This window comes from Macaca fascicularis, chromosome 10 (assembly GCF_037993035.2).
Source record: "Macaca fascicularis isolate 582-1 chromosome 10, T2T-MFA8v1.1".
NCBI classification, from domain to species: Eukaryota; Metazoa; Chordata; class Mammalia; order Primates; family Cercopithecidae; genus Macaca; species Macaca fascicularis.
Genome location: NC_088384.1, coordinates 69,391,369 through 69,398,851, shown reverse-complemented (window position 1 = coordinate 69,398,851; position 7,483 = coordinate 69,391,369). Strand labels below are relative to the sequence as shown.

At 43.8% G+C, this 7,483-nt stretch overlaps 1 pseudogene; it reads left to right on the top strand.

The window, feature by feature from the left end:
- Positions 1-6,273: 6,273 nt before the first annotated feature.
- LOC123567416 (U6 spliceosomal RNA) lies at positions 6,274-6,373 on the top strand (annotated as a pseudogene).
- The last annotated feature ends 1,110 nt before the right edge of the window (positions 6,374-7,483 follow it).

Genomic DNA, 7,483 nt, shown 5'->3' with positions numbered 1-7,483 from the left:
AAATGATATCCTGTCATTTTCAACAACATGGATGAACTTGGAGGACATCATATTAAGTGAAATAAGAAATAAGCCAGACGCAGAGAGACAAATACCGCATGATCTCACTCATATATGGAATCTTAAAAAAAAAAAAAAAATTGATCTCATAGGAGAAGAATCAGAGAGTCGAACAGTGGTTACCAGAGCCCGGGAAGGGCAGGGGAGAGTGGACGATGGGGGAGAGGTCAGTTGGCAGGTACAAATTACAATTAGATGGGAGGCATAAATTCTGGGGTTCTGTTACACAGTAGGGTGGCTATGGTTAACAGTAAGATATTGTATATTACAAAATAGCTAGAAGAGAGGCTTTTGAATGTTCTCACCACAAGGAAATGATAAATGCATAAGGTGATTGATATGCTAACTACCCTGATTTGACCATTATACAACATATGTATTAAAACATCAAACTGCACCCCATACATATGTACAATGACAATGTGTCAATTGTTTAATTAATTTAAAAAAAAAATTACAAAGCTATGCTGCTCCATAGAGTGACCACATGTAGCTGTTTAAATTTAATAAGGCTGGGCATGATGGCTCATGCCTGTTATCCCAGCACTTTGGGAAATCAAAGTAGAGAATTGCCTGAGGCTATGTGTTCAAGACCAGCCTGGGCAACACAGTGAGATCCATCCCTAGGAAAACTAATTTTAAAATTAGCTGGACGTGGTGATGCTTGCCTGTAGTCCTAGCTTGACTGGAATTTGAGGCTGCAGTGAGCTATGGCACGCCACTGCACTCCAGCCTGGGCAACCAAGTTAAGCTCTGTCTCTAAAAATTTATCAATTAATTAATTAAAATTAAGTAAAATCTGAAATTCAGTTTCTCAGTCTCACTTGCCACATTTCAACTGCTGACTAGCTCCATGTGGCTAGTGGCTACAATTATTGGACAGAGCAGATTGTAAAACGTTTCTAACATGGCAAAAAGTTCTATTGGACGATGCCATTCCAAAAACTTTTACATGTGTTCATGAAGATACAAAAAATGAAAAATAAACAAAAAAGTTTACATACCCTTCACTGACCAAGATAACTTTTTATTTACAGTTAACTTATTTTTAAGATAAAACTTCAAACACAAAATTGACTTTAACACTGTTCTCATTTGTCATACAGAAAACAACATTTCAGCCGCGGCAGCATCAGGTGTTAGAGAGAGACACCTCCTGGCAGCACATGGAATTACAACCTAGCACAATCAGACACTGGAACCAGCCAGGGACTGGGTTTCAGCAGCTGTGGGTGGAATACCAGGGGATTCACAAGAGTGGGAGAAAATCCCATACCAAGAAACAATCATGGATAAGGCACCAGGAAGACATACTTGGTTACAAAAGCCCATCCAAGGCCTGGCGCAGTGGCTCACGCCTGTAATCCTAGCACTTTTGGAGGCTGAGGCGGGCAGATCACTTGAGGTCAGGAGTTCAAGACAAAAGCCCATCCACCACAAGACTTAAATCTCCAGTGTCACATCCCTCACGCCATGCATGGCTCCACGGAGATACATAATAATAAGTGTTAGTCATTTGAATAAATACATGATTGATTGATTAATTCTGATTATTTCAGGACTCTACCATTGAGCATTTTATTGTCTTCTTTAACATTCTTTTTCAGTTGCACACATATTATGAAGGTAATGTAGAGCTGGGATTTACTGCTTCAAACAACTTAGCTGACACAGAAGTCTTCAATGATCAAGGAATGTCTGGATTTTAACAAAATCATCAAGAACAAGAAAACATCAAGACGTTTGAGTTTCTGGTAAAGCATAAAAAGATGTTCCTGGCTAGGCATGGTGACTCATGCCTGTAATCCCAGAACTTTGGGAGGCTGAGGACAGATCGCTTTGAGACCAGCCTGGCCAACATGGTGAAACCCCGTCTCTACTAAAACTACAAAAAGTAGCCAGGCATGGTGGTGTACATCTGTGATCTCAGCTATTCAAGATGCTGAGACAGAAGAATTGCTTGAACCCGGGACGCAGAGGTTGCAGTGGGCTGAGATCATCCCACTGCACTCCACCCTGGGCGACAGAGTGAGACTGTGTCTCAAAAAAAAAAAAAAGAAAAGAAAGGAAGAAAGACATTCCCGTTTTGTTTTGTTTTGTTTTGTTTTCCTTTTGCCCAAGATGGTAGAAATGAAAGATGGCTTACTGGATTAGAAAATGGATTGGACCCTAAATTATTCTTTATCCACTCAGTCCACAGATACTGATTGGGCCTCTTGGTAGCCAGGTGGCGGGATGATGAGTAGCGCTGGAGGCCACTTAACTGAGTTGTGCGCACAGAATAACGCAATGCACACAAGGTTTATCTCCAGGAACTCATCCCAGGTAGAACAAGTGCTCAGCAGAGATCTGGGCTGGTGAGGGCAACTTGTGGTCCCTGACTCTTCTGAGGACCTGGGGATCCAGGTTCAGGGAGACAACACTATTGGATACAAATCTTGAATTTAAAGAAATTGGGATGTAAATAATAGTGCAGTCCCCGGGGCTTGTGGAGTACTCCAGTGACAGGAGAGGTTTTCCATGGGATTCAAGCAGGCTAATCAGCAAGACTGAATCTGGGCTGTCTTAGTGAGCCACGGCCTGAGGCTACTTATGGGCCACCTGTCCAGAATTGGAGGGGTCCCAGGGTCTTGTGTAGCTTCAGAGAGATGGAATAGTAAAGAGGATCATGCATTGCAAAGTCCATAACAGCCCCCCAAAACAAGGACAGTCCCCTTATTTGATGAACTTTTGTTGGGTTCCTGTCTTGTGCTGAGCTGTGTGCTAGGTTCTGGGGAGACAGAGACCAATAAGCTTCAGAGATCTGAGATGTAGAGTCCTTTTCTCCCTCATCACTTTCTTCACAAACCCGCTTCAGTTTCCTCTTAACTGCTGGCATGAGTAAGGTGTTATTTCATAACCCTTTTACCTTTATTAAAGGTGTCGGGTATCCAACAGGAAAAAAATATGCACAAATGAATTTAAAAGGCATTCACACAAAAGGATATCCAAATGGCCAGTAAGTTTATAAAAAGATGCTCAACATCAGCCGGGCACGGTGGCTCATGCCTGTAATTCCAGAACTTTGGGAGGTCGAGGTGGTGGATCACTTGAGGTCAGGAGTGCAAGACCAGCCTGGCCAACATGGTGAAACCCTGTCTCTACTAAAAACACAAAAAATTAGCCAGACATGGTGGCACACACCTGTAATCCCAGCTACTTGGGAGGCTGAGGCAGGAGAATCACTTGAACCCAGGAGGTGAAGGATGCAGTGAGCCGAGATTGTGCCAGCACACTCCAGCCTGGGCAACAGAGCAAGACTCCGTCTCAAAAAAAAAAAAAAGATGCTCAACCTCAATGGTTACATGGAAATGCAAATTAGACCCACAATATGCCGTGACTATACACTCACTAGAATGACTAAAATTAAATCTCTGAAAATATCAAGCATTGGTGAGGATGTGGAGGAAGTGAACTCTTACATGCTGCTGGTGGAAGTATAAACCAGTATAAGCACTTTGGAGAACCATTTGGCAGTTTCTTCTAAAATTAAACATGCACTCACCATGTGACCAAGCAGTTCCACTCCTGGGTATATACCCTGAAAGAAATGAGTGCTTACGCACACCAAAACACATGTACAAAAATGCGCATTGTCACTAAATTGGTAACAGCCAAAAACTAAATACAACCCAAATGCCCAACAATAGAAGAATAGATAAATACATTTCGGTGTACAGCACAGCAAGAAAAATGAATGAGTTGCTCTTACAATAAATACAAGTGAATCTCAAAAACACAATATTGATTGCAAGAAATCAGACAAGCCAGGCACAGTGGCTCACACCTGTAATCCTAGAACCTTGAGAGGCTGAGGCCAGAGAATCCCTTGAGTCTAGGAATTTAAGACCAGCCTGGGCAACATAGGCTGATCCCATCTCTACAAAAAAAAAAAAAAAAAAAAATTTTAATTAGCTGGGTGTGGTGGTGTACACCTGTAGTCCCAGTTCCTCGAGAGGCTGGGGTGGGGGGACCTCTTAAGCCCAGGAGTTCAAGGCTGCAGTGAGCTATGATCACACAACTGCACTCCAGCCCAAGTGACAGAGGAGAAAGACCCTTAAAAAAAAAAAGGCAAGACTTATCTACATATGTTGAGAGAGGTCAGAATAGTGTCTACTTGTTTAGGGCAGTGGGAGATGGGGATTGAGTGAGAAAGGACCTGAAGGAACTTACTAGGATGATGGAAATGTTCTCTATCCTGATCTGGGTGGTGGTTACACGGGTGTGTACATAGGTAAAAATTCACTGAGCATCCACTGAAGATTTATGCATTTTACTATATGCAAATTAGGCATCAATAAAAGAGTAAAAACAATCAAAACTCTTAGGTGACCTGATATAAGCATGGCTGATACATAAAAAGCTTGCATATGTTACAATGAATACAGTCATTTGGGAATTTAATATAATTTTGTAACAGCCTCAGAAACAGTCACATTCCAGAGGCCCTTGGCAACAGCTTCAATGCTTAGTGCTCTCCAGCACCAAAAGGGACGTATCCCTTTCCAACCAAGGGGGCTATGGCCCTGCCCAGAGCTCTCAAGGGATCCACCTTTCTGGGTCGAACTCTCACAGCTCCCAGAGCACCTGAGGCCAAGCATGTGAGCTGCCAGCAGGCCCCAGCACCCTGCGATGCCAGACCTGCTCAAACTTGGAGAGGGTCCTACAGGTCCTTGGAGGAAAATTACAAGCCCCAAGTACACTAGACATGCGGAGTTTGCTTGTGATGAAAACTTAGCTGAAGGAAGAAGCCCTTTAGGAGGATCCTTCTTGTCTTCTGCAGATGTGCGGCTCTAGCCATGCTGCAACACAGACCATGGACCAGGAGCTCCCAACCTCGGCTGCACAACAGAGGGGAGCGTTGGAACATGGGATGCCTAGACTGCCTGACCCACACTAGCTGAATTAGAATTTTTAATGTGGTGTTTCTCAGAGGGCCCCCAGGAGCCACAGCAACATTGTCACCTGGGAACCTGTTAGAAATGCACATTTTCAGGCCCCACTTCAGACCCACTGAATTCCGTGGCTGGCCCCGGCAATCTTTGTTCTGACTGTTCTAGCAGCCCCTGCCTGGGGTTCTGATGCATGTGCAAGCGTGGGACCTAATTAGAAACTGCATTTCTAGCAAGTTTCCAGGTGGTGCAGATGCGGCTGCTCTGGGGACCACACTCTGAAAACCTCCAGAGTCTAACTGTCTAATGGGTAGAGCCAAGCTCTGGGAGAGAGTGGGGGAAATTAAAAGCTACCCAGGTAAGTGGCTCTGTTGCAGGTGAGAGTAATTAGCATTGCCATGGACGCTCATCATCTCATCTGACAAGAGGTACACACCTGGAGAGGGAGCTCACACAGGTGAAAGCGTTACAGGAGAAGAAATACCATCTCCTCAATTTGACCTGTCTGGGGTCTCTTTTCATTTCCATAACACTGAAATTTGGGGTTCCTGGTAAGGCAGGATTTAGGTTCTAGGTGCCTACCCCTGAGAATTTGTTCTGGCAATATTGAAGCTGGAGATGTTTTTGTTAGAACACTTTGCACAAAAGCCTCTATGGGGAGGGGGACCTGATTTTACCTTAAAAAGTTAATTTTATTGCCCAAGATAGATGAGATTTAGAAGGGGAGAGGAAGTAAAGCAGGAATAAAGCGAATGAAAAGAAGAGATGATGTGCAGGGCTGGGGAGGAGAGGGCAGATGGGGAGGAAGAGAAAGAACCGTGAGAGAAGGACTGAAAGATCGTCTCTCCTTTCCAAGGAGCATCCACCCTCTCTCTTTTTTAAAAAATTGAGTGCTGAGAAAGGTTTTACGCAAGACTGGATACAAGAGCTGGGCAAGCTGATATGCAAAGCAGGAAAGCAAAGGATTGAAAGGAGTTAAAGTGCTCTCCTTGGCAGCACATATATACAATTGGAATGAAGGCGGGGCACTGTGGCTCACGTCTGTAACCCCAGCACTTTGGGAGGCTGAAGTGGGTGGATCACTGGAGGCCAGGAGTTCGAGACCAGTCTGGCCAACATGGTGAAACTCCGTTTCTACTAAAACTACAAAAACTAGCCGGGCGTGGCGGTGCTTGCCTGTAATTCCAGCTACTCGGGAGGCTGAAGCAGGAACCCAGAAGGCACAGGTTTCAATGAGCTGAGATCACGCCACTGTACTCCAGCCTGGGTAACAGAGTGACACTCTGTCTCTAAATAAATAAATAAAATTGGAACAATACAGAGAAGATTAGCATGGCCCCTGCAAGGATGACACGCAAATTCATGAAAAGTTCCATATCAATAAAAATTATTTAAAAAATTTTTTTAAAGAATTAAAGGAGACCCCAAAGGAGTAAACGGGGCTGAAGGCCAGGCCCACCATGGCAGAGGGTCGGACTTCATCAGGGTGAAAACTTACTGCTCTGAAAAGCCAAATTACAGACTGGGAGAAAATGTTCACAGCATCTGTATCTGAAAAAGGATTTGCATTCCAAATACATAAAGAATCCATACAACTCACTAATAGGAAGGCAAACAGTGAAAACTGAGCAAAAGACATGAACAGACACTTCACAAAGACCCTTCACAAAGGACATGCAAATTGCCAGCACCCACAGGAAGAGATGCTCACCCTCAGTAGTCTTCAGGGAGATGCAGAATGAAACCACAGTAAGATGCTACCTCACACCACAAGCATGGCTGAAATTAAAAAGATGTGTAATACCAGTGTTGGTTAGAATGTAGGGCAGCTGAAACTCTCCTAGCTCACTGGCAAGAACTTAAAATAGTACAGGTTGGATGCAGTGGCTCACGTCTGTAATCCCAGCACTTTGGGAGGCCAAGGCAGGCAGATTGCTTGAGCCCGGGAGTTTGAGACCAACCTGGGCAACATGGCAAAACCCCATCTGTACTAAAAATACAAAAAAAAGCTGGGTGTGGTGGCTCACATCTGTAATATCAACCACCCCAGGAGGCTGAGGTGGGAGAATCACCTGAGCCAGGGAGATCGAGGTTGCAGTGAGCCATGATCACACTACTGCTCTCCAGCCTGGGTGATAGAGTAAGACCCTGTCTCAAAAAATAAAAACACAAATAAAATAAAATAGTACAACTGCTTGGGAGAACTACTGGAGTTTATTTTAAATCTAAACAAACACCCACCATATGACCCAGCAATTCTACTGTCATATATTTACTGAAGTGCAATAAAAACATAGGCCCACAAAATGACCTGTACACAAATGTGAATAGGCATAAGTAGCTAGTAGCCACCATAGTGCTGTTTCATTTGATTGCTCAAAAGCTGGTGGAAGTCTACACTGGAATAATAGGTTGTCTTTTTAAAAGGCTTGTATCCAAATGTGCATAACAGCTTTATTCATAATTGCTAAAAATTGGAAACGATTCAAGTA